Source organism: Rutidosis leptorrhynchoides, chromosome 5 (assembly GCF_046630445.1).
Source record: "Rutidosis leptorrhynchoides isolate AG116_Rl617_1_P2 chromosome 5, CSIRO_AGI_Rlap_v1, whole genome shotgun sequence".
NCBI classification, from domain to species: Eukaryota; Viridiplantae; Streptophyta; class Magnoliopsida; order Asterales; family Asteraceae; genus Rutidosis; species Rutidosis leptorrhynchoides.
In genome coordinates, this window is record NC_092337.1 from 321,526,465 (window position 1) to 321,547,621 (window position 21,157).

Below are 21,157 nucleotides of genomic sequence, written 5' to 3' on the forward strand. Positions count from 1 at the left end.
ACAAATTTTGTACAAAACCTTTCATGTGCGATGTTTGGCTATTTGATGTGTAGATTTCATGCTATGATCGACCAAAAACGAACACACGATTTTGCATCAAATCTCACCCGTGACCAAAGAATATGCTATAGAGGAAAAACTAAATTGAATTAAGACTTGTACTTCTGGAAAATGGTGAACTATATGTATAGGAACATTTAGTCACTGTATGTCAACATGTGAAACTTTCTACATTTGGAGCTATAATGGTCACAACATGATAACTCTAGAATCTGACCGAATAAGTACACTAGACTTCTGTGGTAAACATGTACGAATTTTTTTTGGAACAACGGAAATTTTATTATACAACAAAAACAACAACCCTCTAGCATGATGCTAGAAAGGCATTACAACTGGCAAACATGCCAATAGTTCCAATTTAAAACAACCTTGGCCCTATAACGAAGCCAAGCAAACGAAAAATACTTAATCGATTAAACTTTGTTATATTTTTTCACGATTTTATCAATAAATAATATACAATTCCGAAGCCGCCACAACATCTAAAGCACTGCAACACTGATAGACATGAGTTGGTCCGTCGAAGCACTAGATAAATTACACGAGTTGATCCAACTAAGTACTTCTTGCCATGAAGAGAAACCTCGGAACGGACGATCAATCCAAATAAATATGGCACGCCAAACTGTTGTAGCGCAAGAACAGTGAAAAAATAAGTGTTCGATGCTTTCAACCCTCTGATTACAAACAACACAACTAATCACCTGAATTTCCAAACCTCGACGAGATAAGATCAATCTATGAGGAAGTCTATCTCGAATAAACCTCCCTAAAAATATGTACTTTACCGGGAAAAAATTTCTTCCATACCGTAGCAATATCACATGATGGTAGCATGTTTCGATCTATATATCTTCTCGCTAATGAGACTGAGAAAATAGCATCACCACTTAAAGTCCATCGCCAATAATCCGAATAATCATACAACGAAATGTCAGCAAGCATTTCACATACCTCATGTAAGGCAGCAGTATTGCGGCTTCCTAATTCATCTCTTGACCAATTCCACACAAAGCTACCATTTACAATTCTATCATCGACCATGACGCCACTCTCACGATCCAAATGAAATAACCGATTATACGATACACAAAGAGGTGTCTCTCCAATCCAAAGGTCTAACCAAAACAGCACGAAACGACCGTCACCCAGCTTCATTTTAATGGAGTCTTTTGGAATAATGTTTTGATCATTCACCTTACACCATGCACCTACAATGTTGTCCCAAACCCCTTTAACTTTTGTGCTTTCAAATCTATCTCCATGTATCGCCTTTATAACCTTCGACCATAACATATCACCACCCGTTAAAAATCTCCACTTCCATTTTAATAACAAAGCCAAATTAAAAGTCCTTAAGCTTTCGATATCGAGACCACCTTTTTCATATGAAGCGAGTATGTTATCCCATTTTATCCATCTCATTTTTCTTTCATCACTGGTATCACCCCAAAAGAAATTAGAGCGAATAGATTCCAACTCTTTAATAACACTCACCGGACATTTAAACAAAGAAAAATAGTAGATCCCTAACGAACCCATAATTGATTTTATTAAAGTTAAGCGAGCACCAATTGATAATAACGCCACCTTCCAAGAAGCTAGCCTCTTTTTAAACTTAGCAATCAAATCCTTCCAATGAGCCACTTGTTAGGAAGAGAGGATCGCCTGGACGTTGGGAGATACAAATTTGAGAGAAAAATAACTCTATTACTCACAAGAATAGATTTACAGAGTATTACAAAACTCTAAAAAAAACTCTCAAACTTACACACACTCTCAAGGTTGTGATTACACTTCTCTGAGTGATTTTAGATGATTTACAACTGAGGTTTGCACCTCTATTTATAGTAAAAATTCTATGGCGGTGGAATGGTGTGAATGGAGAAGGTTGGCTGTCGTCATCGTTATCAACTTTGCTACTTCCATATGAGTTGTCAAGGTTGCCTACTTTGAATATCTAGAAGGTGGGCTTCTAGATTGTAGGCTGGAAATCTTCAATTCTCCCCCTCTAGCCGAATCCGCGAACATTCCAGTTATGTCTCTGCATAACTCCAACTTCTCTCAAGTCACCACCTTTGTTAACATATCCGCAGGATTCTCCTTTGTATGGATCTTCACTAGTCTCAACAGTTGTCGATCAATTACCTCGCGTATCCAATGATAGCGAATATCAATATGTTTTGTACGGGAATGGTACATGGAGTTCTTGCTCAAATCTAGAGCACTCTGACTGTCACAATATACCTTGTACTCCCTTTGCTTGATTCCAAATTCTTGGAGATAACGCTTTAACCACAACATTTCTTTTCCAGCTTCTGCGGTAGCAATATACTCTGCTTCAGTTGTGGATAATGCAACACACTTTTGTAGTCTTGACTGCCATGAAACAGCTCCTCCTGCAAAAGTGTAAATGAATCCTGAAGTAGATTTCCTACTATCAGGATCTCCGGCCATATCCGCATCTGTATAGCCTTCCAAGATTGGATCAGCTCCCCCGTAACAAAGACATAGATTCTTTGTACCTTTAAGATATCTGAGAATCCATTTTACTGCATTCCAATGCTCTTTCCCGGGGTTGGAGAGAAAACGACTTACTGTTCCCACTGCATGAGCAATATCGGGCCTTGTACACACCATTGCATACATCAAACTTCCAACTGCTGAAGAATATGGTACTGAAGACATCTCCCCGATCTCTTCCTTGGATGAGGGACAAGAACTCTTGCTTAACTTGAAATGGTTGGCTAATGGAATGCTAACAGGTTTGGCATTGTTCATATTGAAACGTGAAAGCACTCGTTCAATATACTTCTCCTGAGATAGCCATAACCTTTTATTCTTCCTGTCTCGGGTTATCTGCATTCCTAAAATCTGTTGAGCCTGTCCTAAGTCTTTCATGTCAAAAGACTTAGAGAGTTCTTTCTTCAGCTGGTTGATCTTCGTTGCGTCTTTCCCTACGATCAAAATATCGTCTACATATAGTAGAAGAGCAACGAAATCTTTTTCAGAAAACTTCTGAATGTAGACACACTCATCTGCTGCAGTTTTCTTGTACCCGTGACTCACCATGCACGAGTTAAACTTCTTGTACCACTGCCTAGGTGCCTGCTTTAAACCATATAAACTTTTCTTCAGCTTGCATCATATGAGGTTATCTCCTGAAACCTCAAAACCTTCCGGATGCTCCATGTAAATTTCTTCATGTAAATCTCCATGAAGAAAAGCTGTCTTTACATCCATCTATTCAAGCTCCAAGTTCATACTTGCGACCAATCACAGTATGACTCTAATTGAAGTCATCTTGACTACTGGTGAAAATATCTCGTCAAAATCAATCCCTTTCTTCTGTTGGAATCCTTTGACTACAAGTCGTGCTTTGTATTTCATCACTTTTCCACTACCATCCTTTTTCAGCTTGAACACCCATTTATTTTTCAGTGTCTTCTTTCAGCGTGGAAGTTCTACAATCTCATAAGTTTGATTTTTCTACAGAGAATCCATCTCATCCTGCATTGCGAGCAACCATTTTTCTTTATCCTTATGAGTTACTGCTTCATGAAAACTCTCCGGTTCTCCATCTTCAGTAAGTAGAAGGTACTCGGATTCTGGATATCTACTCGATGGAATCCGACCTCGTTCAGATCTACGAACTTCTGGAACATTATGAGGAGATCCACCATCATCTTGACCTTGTGATGGTGCTGGAATGTCTGGCAGATGGGGTTGTGGCTGAAATGTCCCGTTCTTATTGATTAAAAACGTTCCATATTAATTGATTTCGTTGCGAGGTTTTGACCTCTATATGAGACGTTTTTCAAAGACTGCATTCATTTTAAAACAAACCATAACCTTTATTTCATCAATAAAGGTTTAAAAAGCTTTACGTAGATTATCAAATAATGATAATCTAAAATATCCTGTTTACACACGACTATTACATAATGGTTTACAATACAATTATGTTACAACGAAATAAGTTTCTTGAATGCAGTTTTTCCACAATATCATACAAGCATGGACTCCAAATCTTGTCCTTATTTAAGTATGCAACCGCGGAAGCTCTTAGTATTCACCTGAGAATAAACATGCTTTAAACGTCAACAAAAATGTTGGTGAGTTATAGGTTTAACCTATATATACCAAATCGTAACAATAGACCACATGATTTCATATTTCAATATACATCCCATACATAGAGATAAAAATCATTCATATGGTGAACACCTGGTAACCGACATTAACAAGATGCATATATAAGAATATCCCCATCATTTCGGGACACCCTTCGAATATGATATAAAATTTGAAGTACTAAAGCATCCGGTACTTTGGATGGGGTTTGTTAGGCCCAATAGATCTATCTTTAGGATTCGCGTCAATTAGGGTGTCTGTTCCCTAATTCTTAGATTACCAGACTTAATAAAAAGGGGCATATTCAACTTCGATAATTCAACCATAGAATGTAGTTTCACGTACTTGTATCTATTTTGTAAATCATTTATAAAACCTACATGTATTCTCATCCAAAAAATATTAGATTTTAAAAGTGGGACTATAACTCACTTTCACCAAATATCACTTCGTCGAGAATTTGACTTGGCCACGGGTTGATTCACGAACCTATAACAATATATACGTATATCAAAATATGATCGAAATATATTCACAATATTTTCTTTATTACGTGTTGATGATTTTTAGTTGTCCTGTTAGAAGTCCGTTGTTAGAAGTCCACAATTGATCGTACATGAATAATTTAATATATATATCTTGAATCAATCCACGACCCAGTGTATACATATCTCAGTATTGATCACAACTCAAACTATATATATTTTGGAATCAACCTCAACCCTGTATAGCTAACTCCAACATTCACATATAGAGTGTCTATGGTTGTTCCGAAATATATATAGATGTGTCGACATGATAGGTCGAAACATTGTATACGTGTCTATGGTATCTCAAGATTACATAATATACAATACAAGTTGATTAAGTTATGGTTGGAATAGATTTCATACCAATTTTCACGTAGCTAAAATGAGTAGTTTTTACCAATTTTGTTTTGCTAGCCATTTCTTCGTTTCTAATCCGTTTTGAGTGATTTAAGCGGCCACGGTTTCGTATTGAACTTGAATTTATGAAACTAAACAGAAAAGGTATAGGTTTATAGTTGTAAATACAAGTTACAAGTCATTTTTGAAAGAGGTAGTCATTTCCGTCGAAAGAACGACATCTTGATGACTGTTTTGAAAAACATACTTTCACTTTGAATTTAACCATGATTTTTGGATATGGTTTCATGTTCATAAGAAAAATCAAAGTTTTTCATAGTTTTTAATTATCCAAACCAAAACAGCCCCCGGTTGTAACTACGACGGCGTAAATCTGGTTTTATGGTGTTTATCGTGTTTCCAGGTTTTAAATCATTAAGTTAGCATATCATATAGATATAGAACATGTGTTTAGTTGATTTTAAAAGTCAAGTTAGAAGGATTAACTTTTGTTTGCGAACAAGTTTAGAATTAACTAAACTATGTTCTAGTGATTACAAGTTAAACCTTCGAATAAGATAGCTTTATATGTATGAATTGAATGATGTTATGAACATTTTTACTACCTTAAGTTCCTTGGATAAACCTACTGGAAAAGAGAAAAATGGATCTAGCTTCAACGGATCCTTGATTGGCTCGAAGTTCTTGAAGCAGAATCATAACACGAAAACAAGTTCAAGTAAGATCATCACTCGAAATAAGATTGTTATAGTTATAGAAATTGAACCAAAGTTTGAATATGAGTATTACCTTATATTAGAAAGATATCTTACTGTAAATAAGAAAGATTTCTTGAGGTTGGATGATCACTCTACAAGATTGGAAGTAAGCTAGCAAACTTAGAAGTATTCTTGATTTTATGAAACTAGAACTTGTAGAATTTATGAAGAACACTTAGAACTTGAAGATAGAACTTGAGAGAGATCAATTAGATGAAGAAAATTGAAGAATGAAAGTGTTTGTAGGTGTTTTTGGTCATTGGTGTATGGATTAGATATAAAGGATATGTAATTTTGTTTTCATGTAAATAAGTCATGAATGATTACTCATATTTTTGTAATTTTATGAGATATTTCATGCTAGTTGCCAAATGATGGTTCCCACATGTGTTAGGTAACTCACATGGGCTGCTAAGAGAAGATAATTGGAGTGTATATACCAATAGTACATACATCTAAAAGCTGTGTATTGTACGAGTACGAATACGGGTGCATACGAGTAGAATTGTTGATGAAACTGAACAATGATGTAATTGTAAGTATTTTTGTTAAGTAGAAGTATTTTGATAAGTGTCTTGAAGTCTTTCAAAAGTGTATGAATACATATTAAAACACTACATGTATATACATTTTAACTGAGTCGTTAAGTCATCGTTAGTCGTTACATGTACGTGTTGTTTTGATACCTTTAGGTTAACGATCTTGTTAAATGTTGTTAACCCAATGTTTGTTAAATCAAATGAGATGTTAAATTATTACATTATCATGATATCATGATGTATTAATATATCTTAATATGATATATATACATTAAATGTCGTTACAACGATAATCGTTACATATATGTCTCGTTTCAAAATCATTAAGTTAGTAGTCTTGTTTTTACATATGTAGTTCATTGTTAATATACTTAATGATATGTTTACTTATCATAATATCATGTTAACTATATATATATCCATATATGTCATCATATAGTTTTTACAAGTTTTAACGTTCGTGAATCGCCGGTCAACTTGGGTGGTCAATTGTCTATATGAAACCTATTTCAATTAATCAAGTCTTAACAAGTTTGATTGCTTAATATGTTGGAAACATTTAATCATGTAAATATCAATTTCATTTAATATATAAAAACATGGAAAAGTTCAGGTCACTACAGTACCTACCAGTTAAATAAATTTCGTCCCGAAATTTTAAGCAGTTGGAGGTGTTGACGTATCTTCTGGAAATAAATGCGGGTATTTCTTCTTCATCTGATCTTCTCGTTCCCAGGTAAACTCGGGTCCTCTACGAGCATTCCATCGAACCTTAACAATTGGTATCTTGTTTTGCTTAAGTCTTTTAACCTCACGATCCATTATTTCGACGGGTTCTTCGATGAATTGAAGTTTTTCGTTGATTTGGATTTCATCTAACGGAATAGTGAGATCTTCTTTAGCAAAACATTTCTTCAAATTCGAGACGTGGAAAGTGTTATGTACAGCCGCGAGTTGTTGAGGTAACTCAAGTCGGTAAGCTACTGGTCCGACACGATCAATAATCTTGAATGGTCCGATATACCTTGGATTTAATTTCCCTCGTTTATCAAATCGAACAACGCCTTTCCAAGGTGCAACTTTAAGCATGACCATCTCTCCAATTTCAAATTCTATATCTTTTCTTTTAATGTCAGCGTAGCTCTTTTGTCAACTTTGGGCGGCTTTCAACCGTTGTTGAATTTGGATGATCTTCTCAGTAGTTTCTTGTATTATCTCTGGACCCTTAATCTGTCTATCCCCCACTTCACTCCAACAAATCAGAGACCTACACTTTCTACCATAAAGTGCTTTAAAGGCGCCATCTCAATGCTTGAATGGTAGCTGTTGTTGTAGGAAAATTCTGCTAACGGTAGATGTCGATCCCAACTGTTTCCAAAATCAATAACACATGCTCGTAGCATGTCTTCAAGCATTTGTATTGTCCTTTCGCTCTGCCCATCAGTTTGTGGATGATAGGCAGTACTCATGTCTAGACGAGTTCCTAATGCTTGCTGTAATGTCTGCCAGAATCTTGAAATAAATCTGCCATCCCTATCAGAGATAATAGAGATTGGTATTCCATGTCTGGAGATGACTTCCTTCAAATACAGTCGTGCTAACCTCTCCATCTTGTCGTCTTCTCTTATTGGCAGGAAGTGTGCTGATTTGGTGAGACGATCAACTATTACCCAAATAGTATCAAAACCACTTGCAGTCCTTGGCAATTTAGTGATGAAATCCATGGTAATGTTTTCCCATTTCCATTCCGGGATTTCAGGTTGTTGAAGTAGACCTGATGGTTTCTGATGCTCAGCTTTGACCTTAGAACACGTCAAACATTCTCCTACGTATTTAGCAACATCGACTTTCATACCCGGCCACCAAAAATATTTCTTGAGATCCTTGTACATCTTCCCCGTTCCAGGATGTATTGAGTATCTGGTTTTATGAGCTTCTCTAAGTACCATTTCTCTCGTATCTCCAAATTTTGGTACCCAAATCCTTTCAGCCCTATAACGGGTTCCGTCTTCCCGAATATTAAGATGCTTCTCCGATCCTTAGGGTATTTCATCCTTTAAATTTCCCTCTTTTAAAGCAACTTGTTGCGCCTCCTTTATTTGAGTAGTAAGGTTATTGTGAATCATTATATTCATAGATTTTACTCGAATGGGTTCTCCGTCCTTCTGCTCAAGGCATCGGCTACCACATTTTCCTTCCCTGGGTGGTAGCGAATCTCAAAGTCGTAATCATTCAACAATTCAATCCACCTACGCTGCCTCATATTCAGTTGTTTCTGATTAAATATGTGTTGAAGACTTTTGTGGTCGGTATATATAATACTTTTGACCCCATATAAGTAGTGCCTCCAAGTCTTTAATGCAAAAACAATCGTGCCTAATTCCAAATCATGCATCGTATAATTTTGTTCGTGAATCTTCAATTGTCTAGACGCATAAGCAATCACCTTCGTTCGTTGCATTAATACACAACCGAGACCTTGCTTTGATGCGTCACAATAAATCACAAAATCATCATTCCCTTCAGGCAATGACAATATAGGTGCCGTAGTTAGCTTTTTCTTCAATAACTGAAACGCTTTCTCTTGTTCATCCTTCCATTCAAATTTCTTCCCTTTATGCGTTAATGCAGTCAAGGGTTTTGCTATTCTGGAAAAGTCTTGGATGAACCTTCTGTAGTAACCAGCTAGTCCTAAAAACTGGCGTATGTGTTTCAGAGTTTTCGGGGTTTCCCACTTTTCAACAGTTTCTATCTTTGCCAGATCCACCTTAATACCTTCTTTGTTCACTATGTGACCGAGGAATTGAACTTCTTCCAACTAAAATGCACACTTTGAAAACTTAGCGTACAATTCTTCCTTCCTCAATACTTCTAACACCTTTCTCAAATGTTCACCGTGTTCTTGGTCATTCTTTGAGTAAATAAGTATGTCATCAATGAAAACAATGACAAACTTGTCAAGGTATGGTCCACACACTCGGTTCATAAGGTCCATGAACACAGCTGGTGCATTAGTTAAACCAAACGGCATGACCATAAACTCGTAATGACCGTAACGTGTTCTGAAAGCAGTCTTTGGAATATCATCTTCTTTCACCCGCATTTGATGATACTCGGAACGTAAGTCAAACTTTGAATAAACAGACGAGCCTTGTAGTTGATCAAATAAGTCGTCGATTCTCGGTAGTGGGTAGCGGTTCTTGATGGTAAGTTTGTTCAGCTCTCGGTAGTCGATACACAACCTGAATGTACCATCTTTCTTCTTGACAAACAAAACAGGAGCTCCCCACGGTGATGTACTTGGTCGAATGAAACCACGCTCTAAAAGTTCTTGTAATTGGCTTTGCAGTTCTTTCATCTCGCTGGGTGCGAGTCTGCAAGGAGCACGAGCTATTGGTGCAGCTCCTGGTACAAGATCTATTTGAAATTCAACGGATCGATGTGGGGGTAATCCCGGTAATTCTTTCGGAAATACATCAGGAAATTCTTTTGCGACGGGAACATCATTGATGCTCTTATCTTTAGTTTGTACTTTCTCGACGTGTGCTAGAACAGCATAGCAACCTTTTCTTATTAGTTTTTGTGCCTTCAAATTACTAATAAGATGTAGCATCGTGTTGCCCTTTTCTCCGTACACCATTAAGGGTTTTCCTTTTTCTCGTATAATGCGAATTGCATTTTTGTAACAAACGATCTCTGCTTTCACTTCTTTCAACCAGTCCATACCGATTATCACATCAAAACTCCCTAACTCTACTGGTATCAAGTCAATCTTAAATGTTTCGCTAACCAGTTTAATTTCTCGATTCCGACATATATTATCTGCTGAAATTAATTTACCATTTGCTAATTCGAGTAAAAATTTACTATCCAAAGGCATCAATAGATAACTTAATTTAGCACAAAAATCTCTACTCATATAGCTTCTATCCGCACCCGAATCAAATAAAACGTAAGAAGATTTATTGTCAATAAGAAACGTACCCGTAACAAGCTCCGGGTCTTCCTGTGCCTCTGCCGCATTAATATTGAAAACTCTTCCGCGGCCTTGTCCATTCGTGTTCTCCTGGTTCGGGCAATTTCTAATAATGTGGCCCAGTTTTCCACATTTATAACAAACTACATTGGCATAACTTGCTCCGACACTACTTGCTCTGCCATTACTCGTTCCGACACCATTTATTCCTTTCGTTCTGTTAACCCCTGGTCCGTAGACCTCACACTTCGCCGCGCTATGACCATTTCTTTTACACTTGTTTCAAAATTTGGTGCAGAACCCCGAGTGATACTTTTCACACCTTTGGCATAGCTGCTTCTGATTGTTGTTGTTGTTGGGATGATTGTTGTTGTTGTTGTTGTTGTTGTTGTTGTTGTTGTTGTTGTTGTTGTTGTTGTTGTTGTTGTTGTTGTTGTTGTTGTTGTTGTTGTTGTTGTTGTTGTTGTTGTTGTTGTTGTTGTTGTTGTTGTTATTGTTGGGCCGTTTGTTGTAGTTGCGGTTGATGTTACGATTGTTGGGATAGTTGTTGCGATTATTGTTGTAATTGCTGTTGTTGTTGTATTGGTGATTCTTATCACCGTTTTCCTCCCACTTTCTTTTGACTTGCTTCACATTAGCCTCTTCAGCAGTCTGTTCTTTAATTCTTTCTTCAATCTGGTTCACTAGTTTGTGAGCCATTCTACATGCCTGTTGTATGGAGGCGGGCTCGTGTGAACTTATATCTTCTTGGATTCTTTCCGGTAATCCTCTCACAAATGCGTCGATCTTCTCTTCCTTATCTTCGAATGCTCCCGGACACAATAGGCATAATTATGTGAATCGTCTTTCGTACGTGGTAATATCAAATCCTTGGGTTCGTAACCCTCTAAGTTCTGTCTTGAGCTTATTGACCTCGGTTCTGGGACGGTACTTCTCGTTCATCAAGTGCTTGAATGCTGACCACGGTAGTGCATAAGCATCATCTTGTCCCACTTGCTCTAGATAGGTATTCCACCATGTTAACGCAGAACCTGTGAAGGTATGCGTAGCGTACTTCACTTTGTCCTCTTCAGTACACTTACTTATGGCAAACACCGATTCGACCTTCTCGGTCCACCGTTTCAATCCGATCGATCCTTCGATTCCATCAAATTCCAAAGGTTTGCAGGCAGTGAATTCTTTGTAGGTGCATCCTACACGATTTCCTGTACTGCTAGATCCAAGGTTATTGTTGGTATGTAGCGCAGCCTGTACTGCGGCTATGTTTGAAGCAAGAAAGGCACGAAATTCCTCTTCGCTCATATTCAAGGTGTGTCGAGTAGTCGGTGCCATTTCCTTCAAAATAGTCAAATGAAACGAGTTAATCATATAGAATATCAAGAGTAGTCAATAGTATTTCGTAGCGTAATATGAACTTATTTATAAAAGCTCTTTCTTCATATTAGCATTTTATACTCTTTAATTCGGGTAGTACCTACCCGTTAAGTTCATACTTAGTAGCTAACATACCATTTCAACTACTAAAATTCTATATGAAAAACTAATCACAAAAAAAACAAAAAAAAATCATATTCAAATCTTTATACAATAACTTGCAAACTTACAATACGGTTTTCTTTTTTTTTTTTTTTTTTTTTTTTTACATATAGCATGAAATACAGCACATAAAACTTTGATACAAAGTAGTTGCGAAGATAATTCTAGTTAATAAATAAGGCGTTCAGCAAAGGCAATAAAGACACGTAATTCATACGTCCAGAAACAAGTCATGCATTCTGGTTTTACTAATACCACTTCCCATCCTTGGTTTTGTGGAACATAACCGTTGTGACCGATAGTAAGACAATGTGTTGTAACGTCGTCAAAAGGATGAAGGTTATGTAATGACCAACAGTCTCGTAATAACCTAAAAACCTCATTTCTTACCCCAATTACCAACTCCGTCACTTGTGGGAACGTTTTGTTTAATAGTTGTAGCCCGATGTTCTTGTTCTCACTTTGGTGAGAAGCGAACATTACTAACCCGTAAGAATAACATGCTTCTTTATGTTGCATGTTAGCCGCTTTTTCTAAATCACGAAGTCCTATATTCGGATATATTGAGTCAAAATAATTTCTTAACCCATTGCGTAAAATAGCATTTGGGTTCCCCGCAATATATGCGTCAAAGTAAACACATCGTAACTTATGGATTTCCCAATGTGATATCCCCCACCTTTCGAACGAAAGCCTTTTATAAACCAAGGCATTCTTGGAACGTTCTTCGAATGTCTTACAAACTGATCTCGCCTTAAATAGTTGTGCCGAGGAATTCTGACCGACTCTAGACAAGATTTCATCAATCATGTCTCCGGGTAGGTCTCTTAAAATATTGGGTTGTCTATCCATTTTGTGTTTTTATACTGTAAAATAGACAAGAGTTAGATTCATAAAAAAAATACTTATTAATACAAGCAATTTTTACATATATCATAAAGCATAAGCACACTATATTACATATATTACACCACACGAATACAACTATCTTATTCCGACTCGCTCATTTATTCTTCTTCGGTTTTAGTTCGTTTTGCCAAGTTTCTAGGGATATATGATGTTCCCCTAATATGAGCCGTCGTTTTCTACATTGGTTTAGAAAAACCTGGTGGTTTAGAGGTTCCCGGGTTATTGTCACAACTTAAGAAATACGGGTGTTGACGATACATATAAAGTTCATCGGGTTTGGAATCAAATTTCCCTATTTTTATGCCCTTTCCCTTATTGTTCTCTTTTGCCTTATTAAATTGTATTGGGGTAATTTCTATAACATCATCGGAATCCTTGTCGGGATCCGATTCATCGGAGAATTGGTAATCCTCCCAATACTTTACTTCTTTGGCGGAAACACCATTGACCATAATTAACTTTGGTCGGTTGTTTGAGGATTTTCTTCTACTTAACCGTTTTATTATTTCCCCAACTGGTTCTATTTCTTCTTCCGGTTCCGATTCTTCTTCCGGTTCCGACTCTTCTTCCGGTTCCTCTTCGGGAACTTGTGAATCAGTCCACGAATCATTCCAATTTACATTTGACTCTTCATTATTATTAGATGAGTCAATGGGACTTGTTCTAGAGGTAGACATCTATCACATAATATCAAACACGTTAAGAGATTAATATATCACATAATATTCACATGTTAAAAATATATAGTTTCCAACAAAAATGTTAAGCAGTCATTTTTAAAGAAAACACGGTCGAATTCCAGACTCACTAATGCATCCTAACAAACTCGATAAGACACACTAATGCAAATTTTCTGGTTCTCTAAGACCAACGCTCGGATACCAACTGAAATGTCCCTTTTTTATTGATTAAAAACGTTCCATATTAATTGATTTCGTTGCGAGGTTTTGACCTCTATATGAGACGTTTTTCAAAGACTGCATTCATTTTAAAAAAACCATAACCTTTATTTCATCAATAAAGGTTTAAAAAGCTTTACGTAGATTATCAAATAATGATAATCTAAAATATCCTGTTTACACACGACTATTACATAATGGTTTACAATACAATTATGTTACAACGAAATAAGTTTCTTGAATGCAGTTTTTACACAATATCATACAAGCATGGACTCCAAATCTTGTCCTTATTTAAATATGCAACAGCGGAAGCTCTTAGTATTAACCTTAGAATAAACATGCTTTAAACGTCAACAAAAATGTTGGTGAGTTATAGGTTTAACCTATATATACCAAATCGTAACAATAGACCACAAGATTTCATATTTCAATATACATCCCATACATAGAGATAAAAATCATTCATATGGTGAACACCAGGTAACCGACATTAACAAGATGCATATATAAGAATATCCCCATCATTCCAGGACACCCTTCGGATATGATATAAATTTTGAAGTACTAAAGCATCCTGTACTTTGGATGGGGTTTGTTAGGCCCAATAGATCTATCTTTAGGATTCGCGTCAATTAGGGTGTATGTTCCCTAATTCTTAGATTACCAGACTTAATAAAAAGGGGCATATTCGACTTCGATAATTCAACCATAGAATGTAGTTTCACGTACTTGTGTCTATTTTGTAAATCATTTATAAAACCTGCATGTATTCTCATCCCAAAAATATTAGATTTTAAAAGTGGGACTATAACTCACTTTCACCAAGTATCACTTCGTCGAGAATTTGACTTGGCCACGGGTTGATTCACGAACCTATAACAATATATACATATATCAAAATATGATCGAAATATATTCACAATATTTTCTTTATTACGTTTTGATGATTTTTAGTTGTCCAGTTAGCAGTCCGATGTTAGAAGTCCACAATTGATCGTACATGAATAATTTAATATATATATCTTGAATCAATCCACGACCCAGTGTATACATATCTCAGTATTGATCACAACTCAAACTATATATATTTTGGAATCAACCTCAACCCTGTATACCTAACTCCAACATTCACATATAGAGTGTCTATGGTTGTTCCGAAATATATATAGATGTGTCGACATGATAGGTCGAAACATTGTATACGTGTCTATGGTATCTCAAGATTACATAATATACAATACAAGTTGATTAAGTTATGGTTGGAATAGATTTCATACCAATTTTCACGTAGCTAAAATGAGTAGTTTTTACCAATTTTGTTTTGCTCACCATTTCTTTGTTTCTAATCCGTTTTGAGTGATTTAAGCGGCCACGGTTTCGTATTGAACTTGAATTTATGAAAATAAACAGAAAAGGTACAGGTTTTTAGTTGTAAGTACAAGTTACAAGTCATTTTTGAAAGAGGTAGTCATTTTCGTCGAAAGAACGACATCTTGATGACTGTTTTGAAAAACATACTTTCACTATGAGTTTAACCATGATTTTTGGATATGGTTTCATGTTCATAAGAAAAATAATTTTCCCAGAAGTATAGCTTTTAAATCAAAGTTTTTCATAGTTTTTAATTATCCAAACCAAAACAGCCCCCGGTTGTAACTACGACGGCGTAAATCCGGTTTTATGGTGTTTATCGTGTTTCCAGGTTTTAAATCATTAAGTTAGCATATCATATAGATATAGAACATGTGTTTAGTTGATTTTAAAAGTCAAGTTAGAAGGATTAACTTTTGTTTGCGAACAAGTTTAGAATTAACTAAACTATGTTCTAGTGATTACAAGTTTAAACCTTCGAATAAGATAGCTTTATATGTATGAATCGAATGATGTTATGAACATCATTACTACCTTAAGTTCCTTGGATAAACCTACTGGAAAAGTGAAAAATGGATCTAGCTTCAACGGATCCTTGGATGGCTCGAAGTTCTTGAAGCAGAATCATGACACGAAAACAAGTTCAAGTAAGATCATCACTCGAAATAAGATTGTTATAGTTATAGAAATTGAACCAAAGTTTGAATATGAGTATTACCTTATATTAGAAAGATATATTACTGTAAATAAGAAAGATTTCTTGAGGTTGGATGATCACTCTTCAAGATTGGAAGTAAGCTAGCAAACTTGGAAGTATTCTTGATTTTATGAAACTAGAACTTGTAGAATTTATGAAGAACACTTAGAACTTGAAGATAGAACTTGAGAGAGATCAATTAGATGAAGAAAATTGAAGAATGAAAGTGTTTGTAGGTGTTTTTGATCGTTGGTCTATGGATTAGATATAAAGGATATGTAATTTTGTTTTCATGTAAATAAGTCATGAATGATTACTCATATTTTTGTAATTTTATGAGATATTTCATGCTAGTTGACAAATGATGGTTCCTACATGTGTTAGGTGACTCACATGGGCTACTAAGAGCTGATCATTGGAGTATATATACCAATAGTACATACATCTAAAAGCTGTGTATTGTACGAGTACGAATACGGGTGCATACGAGTAGAATTGTTGATGAAACTGAACTAGGATGTAATTGTAAGCATTTTTGTTAAGTAGAAGTATTTTGATAAGTGTCTTGAAGTCTTTCAAAAGTGTATGAATACATATTAAAACACTACATGTATATACATTTTAACTGAGTCGTTAAGTCATCGTTAGTCGTTACATGTAAGTGTTGTTTTGAAACCTTTAGGTTAACGATCTTGTTAAATGTTGTTAACCCAATGTTTATTAAATCAAATGAGATGTTAAATTATTACATTATCATGATATCATGATGTATTAATATATCTTAATATGATATATATACATTAAATGTCATTACAACGATAATCGTTATATATATGTCTCGTTTCAAAATCATTAAGTTAGTAGTCTTGTTTTTACATATGTAGTTCATTGTTAATATACTTAATGATATGTTTACTTATCATAATATCATGTTAACTATATATATATATATATCCATATATATGTCATCATATAGATTTTACAAGTTTTAACGTTCGCGAATCGCCGGTCAACTTGGGTGGTCAATTGTCTATATGAAACCTATTTCAATTAATCCAGTCTTAGCAAGTTTGATTGCTTAACATGTTGGAAACATTTAATCATGTAAATATCAATTTCATTTAATATATAAAAACATGGAAAAGTTCGGGTCACTACAGTGGCTCCCCCTGCTCAGCACCGTCATTTTCCTCATTATCTTCTACTTCTGACATTTCTTCTTGCACTGAAAATTCATTTCTCATGAATGATTCCGTTGTTGCCTCTGGCACCTGAGCAGCAACATTTGACTTCTGAGATATTGTGGGCTTTTCAATATCTTCTATTGTCTGGCTTTCATGGAACACCACGTCCCTACTTCTGATCACCTTTTTCTCCTTTGGATCCCATAATCTGTATCCAAATTCTTCATCTCCATAGCCTATGAATATGCATGGAGTGGTCCTTGCATCCAGCTTCTGCCTGAGCTCCTTGGATACATGTGCGTACGCCAAACATCCAAATACTCTTAAGTGAGAGTATGATGGATCCTTTCCAGACCAAAGTTTCTCCGGAACTTCAAAATTCAGTGGTACTGATGGAGATCGGTTGATCAAATAACAAGCGGCTCTGACTGCTTCTCCTCAGAATGGTTTTGGCAGCTTAGCCATACTGAGCATGCTCCGAACACGTTCCATGATTGTTTGGTTCATTCTTTCTGCTATACCATTATGTTGAGGGGTACGTGGGTCCGTCTTCTCATGTCGGATGCCATATGATCTGCAATAGGCATCGAAATGCCTGGAAGAGTATTCAACGCCGTTGTCGGATCGAAGACACTTTAACTTCTTTCGTGTCTCACGTTCTACCATGACATGGAACTGTTTGAAGTAATCGAACACCTGGTCCTTCGTCCGTAAGAAATATACCCACACCTTTCGAGAAGTATCATCGATAAATGTCAGAAAGTATCGATTGCCGCCAATTGATTCAACCTCCAAGGGACCGCAAACATCAGAGTGTACCAGAGTGAGTAACTCTGATTTTTTCGTCGAAGAGGAATTAAACGAGACTCTATGCTGCTTACCAAACAGATAATGATTGCAAGGATCTAGTGCAGCATCCTTGTCTACATTGATAAGCTCCTTCTTTATTAGGGTAGACAACCCTTTCTCACTCATGTGACCGAGTCTCTGGTGCCATAAATTTTGTGAAGCCTCCTTTTCTGCAACATTAATACTGTCTGTGCAGATCTTCACATGAGTCTTGTACAGTGTGCCACAAATGTGTCCTCGAGCGACTATCATAGCGCCTCTTGACAATTTCCATGTGCCTTTACTGAAATGACTATCATAGCCCTGTTTGTCGAGAGCTATCCCAGAAAGTAAATTCAGCCGAAGATCTGGCACATGGAGGACATCCTTCAGAGTGATTGTGCTCCCGGAACTTGTCTTTATCCTGACATCTCCAATTCTGACAATCTCAGCGGAACTGGAATTTCCCATCTTCACAACTCCAAAGTCACCAGCTTTGTATGTTGTGAAGTATTCCTTGTATGGAGTCACGTGGTAGGAAGCTGCAGTATCTACCACCCATTCTGTTTCTTCTCGTGAGACGTGAAGGCATGTCTCATCATGGGTTGAACAATAAGCTACATCACCAGAGATAGTCACTAATGTTTCTCCACCCTTATTCTTCGGCTGTGAACTGCTTTGACCTTGTTCCTCTTTTAATCTATAGCAGTTCTTCTTCATATGTCCCTCTAATCCACAATGATGGCATTTATATGTTGTTTTCTGCCATCAGCTGACCTGCCCCTGCTCTTGCTTCTGCCTCTACATTTATTTTTGCTACTCATTCGCTGTCTCCCCCGATTCTCTGTGACAAAGGCATGGGTCTGATCTGTGCCCATGTCCTTTCTCCTTGCCTCTTCACTGAATAGGGCATCCTTGACCATTGACATGGTAAGTTTTCCATTCTGGGCTGAGTTGCTGAGTGTTACTACCAGCGTTTCCCAACTATCAGGAAGGGAACTAAGTAGCAGTAGTGCCTGAACTTCATCGCCAAGCGGCATCTCTACAGAAGATAACTGGTTGACCAAGCTCTGGAACTCACTGGTATGCTCGGCAACTGAAGTACCACTTTTGAGCTTCATGTTGACTAAACGCCTCATCAGCAGGGCTTTATTCTGAGCAGTCTTGGCCTGATACATGTCCTCCAACTTTTTCAAGAGGACATATGCGTCTGTCTCTTGTGCAACATGGTGAAAGAAACTATGATCAATCCATTGACGGATCTGACCAATAGTTTTTCGGTTTGATTTCTTCCACTCTTTCTCTTTGGCAGAATCAGGGTTTATACCCTTCAATTCAATAGGATCGAACAAATCCTTACAGCTGAGGAGATCTTCCATCCGAGATTTCCACAATGTGTAGTTTGTGGCTGTGAGCATAATCATAGCTCCGGAAGATGATGTTGACTCTTCTGTGGACATTATCACCTTACAAATAATTTTTTAACACAAACGGGGTTGAATTGTAGAAAACAGAGATCACCGTTACGTCCGGAACGGTTGAAAATGGTGGAATAGACACTTCACGGCTTAAATTCCACTTACGGGGCAAAATTATAATTTTTATAAACTTCAGGGACCAAAAATGAAATTCTGAAATTTTCAGGGACCAAATTGTAAATTTTCAGAATTGCTACAGTACCGATACAGTACCGCTACAGTACTGCTACAGTGACTTGCTGCAGTGCCGCCAGCTGCTACAGTGAATTGCTACAGTGATCGTCTTCTCCGGCGAAAATTCCGGCACCGGTCGTCTTCTCCGGCGAGATTCCGGTGAGTTGATCAAACTTTGACCGCGTTTTTTGGGCTCGTTATAACTCCGTTTAAGTCGCCGTTTTTTTGCGTTGGACTCGGTTCGACGAGACGAATCCAATGGTACACTCAAAATTGAATTTTGAGAAAACTTCAGAAGACCCAAAAACTCAACCAACGTCTCTAACCAAGCTCTTGATACCACTTGTTAGGAAGAGAGGATCGCCTGGACATTGGTAGATACAAATTTGAGAGAAAAATAACTCTATTACTCACAAGAATAGATTTACAGAGTATTACAAAACTCCAAAAAAAACTCTCAAACTCACACACAGTCTCAAGGTTGTGATTACACTTCTCTGAGTGATTTTAGATGATTTACAACTGAGGTTTGCACATCTATTTATAGTAAAAATTCTATGGCGGTGGAATGGTGTGAACGGAGAAGGTTGGCGGCCGTCATCGTTATCAACTTTGCTACTTCCATATGAGTTGTCAAGGTTGCCTACTTTGAATATCTAGAAGGTGGGCTTCTAAATTGTAGGCTGAAAATCTTCACCACATAATTCATGTTAGCACCAATCACAAGACCCAAGTATTTAGTAGGCAATTCGCCTATCTTGCATCATGTATTCAACGCTAAATTATCCACTTCCACCTGCGAAACTCCAATACCAAAGAGATGGCATTTACTTACATTGATACGTAAACCGGATGCCAAGAAAAAAACATGTAAAATTCGAATAATATTCTCCAAACAATCTTGATTCCAGTCTGACATAATAATCACATCATCCGCATAGAAAAGATGAGACAAGACGAGATCTGAACTACCAATTTTAACCCCTTGAATTATATTGAATCCTTTCGCTTTTTCCAACAAGTAATGAAGTCCTTCCATCACAATAATAAAAAGAAACGGACTAAGTGGATCACCTTGCCTTAATCCCCTTTGGATAGGAAACTCTTTAGTCGGGCTTCCATTTATCAACACCGATGAACGGGCCGAGCAAATACAACCTTTTATCCATTTTCTCCATTTGTCTCCGAACCTAAAGCATTTCAACACATGGTCTAAGAAAATCCAATCCACCGAATCGTAAGCCTTCTCGAAATCGATCTTGAATAACATCATCTTCCGCTTATTAGTTTGCATCCAAGATAATGTTTCACTTAAAAATAATGGGCCGCCCAATATTTGTCTGCCTTTAATGAATGCCGATTGCTCTGGACAAACAATTTTGTTTCAATAACCTGCACAAGCCGGTTAGCAATCACCTTCGAAATAATCTTGTAAAAAGCTCCCACCAACGAAATAGGCCTGTAATCTGCAATGACAATTGGGTTAGAAACATTAGGGAAAAGCGCCACAAATGCAGCATTCGGCCCTGTAGGAAAAGAGGCAGACTCGAAAAACTCAGTCACATATTTAACCACATGCTCCTTTACTTGATCCCAATATCATTTAATAAAACTAAAGGTAAAACCATCTGGCCCGGGAGCTTTATCACTCCCACACTCCCATACCGCCATTTTTATCTCTAATTCCATAATCTCAGCTTCCAAGAAATCAACATCAGATG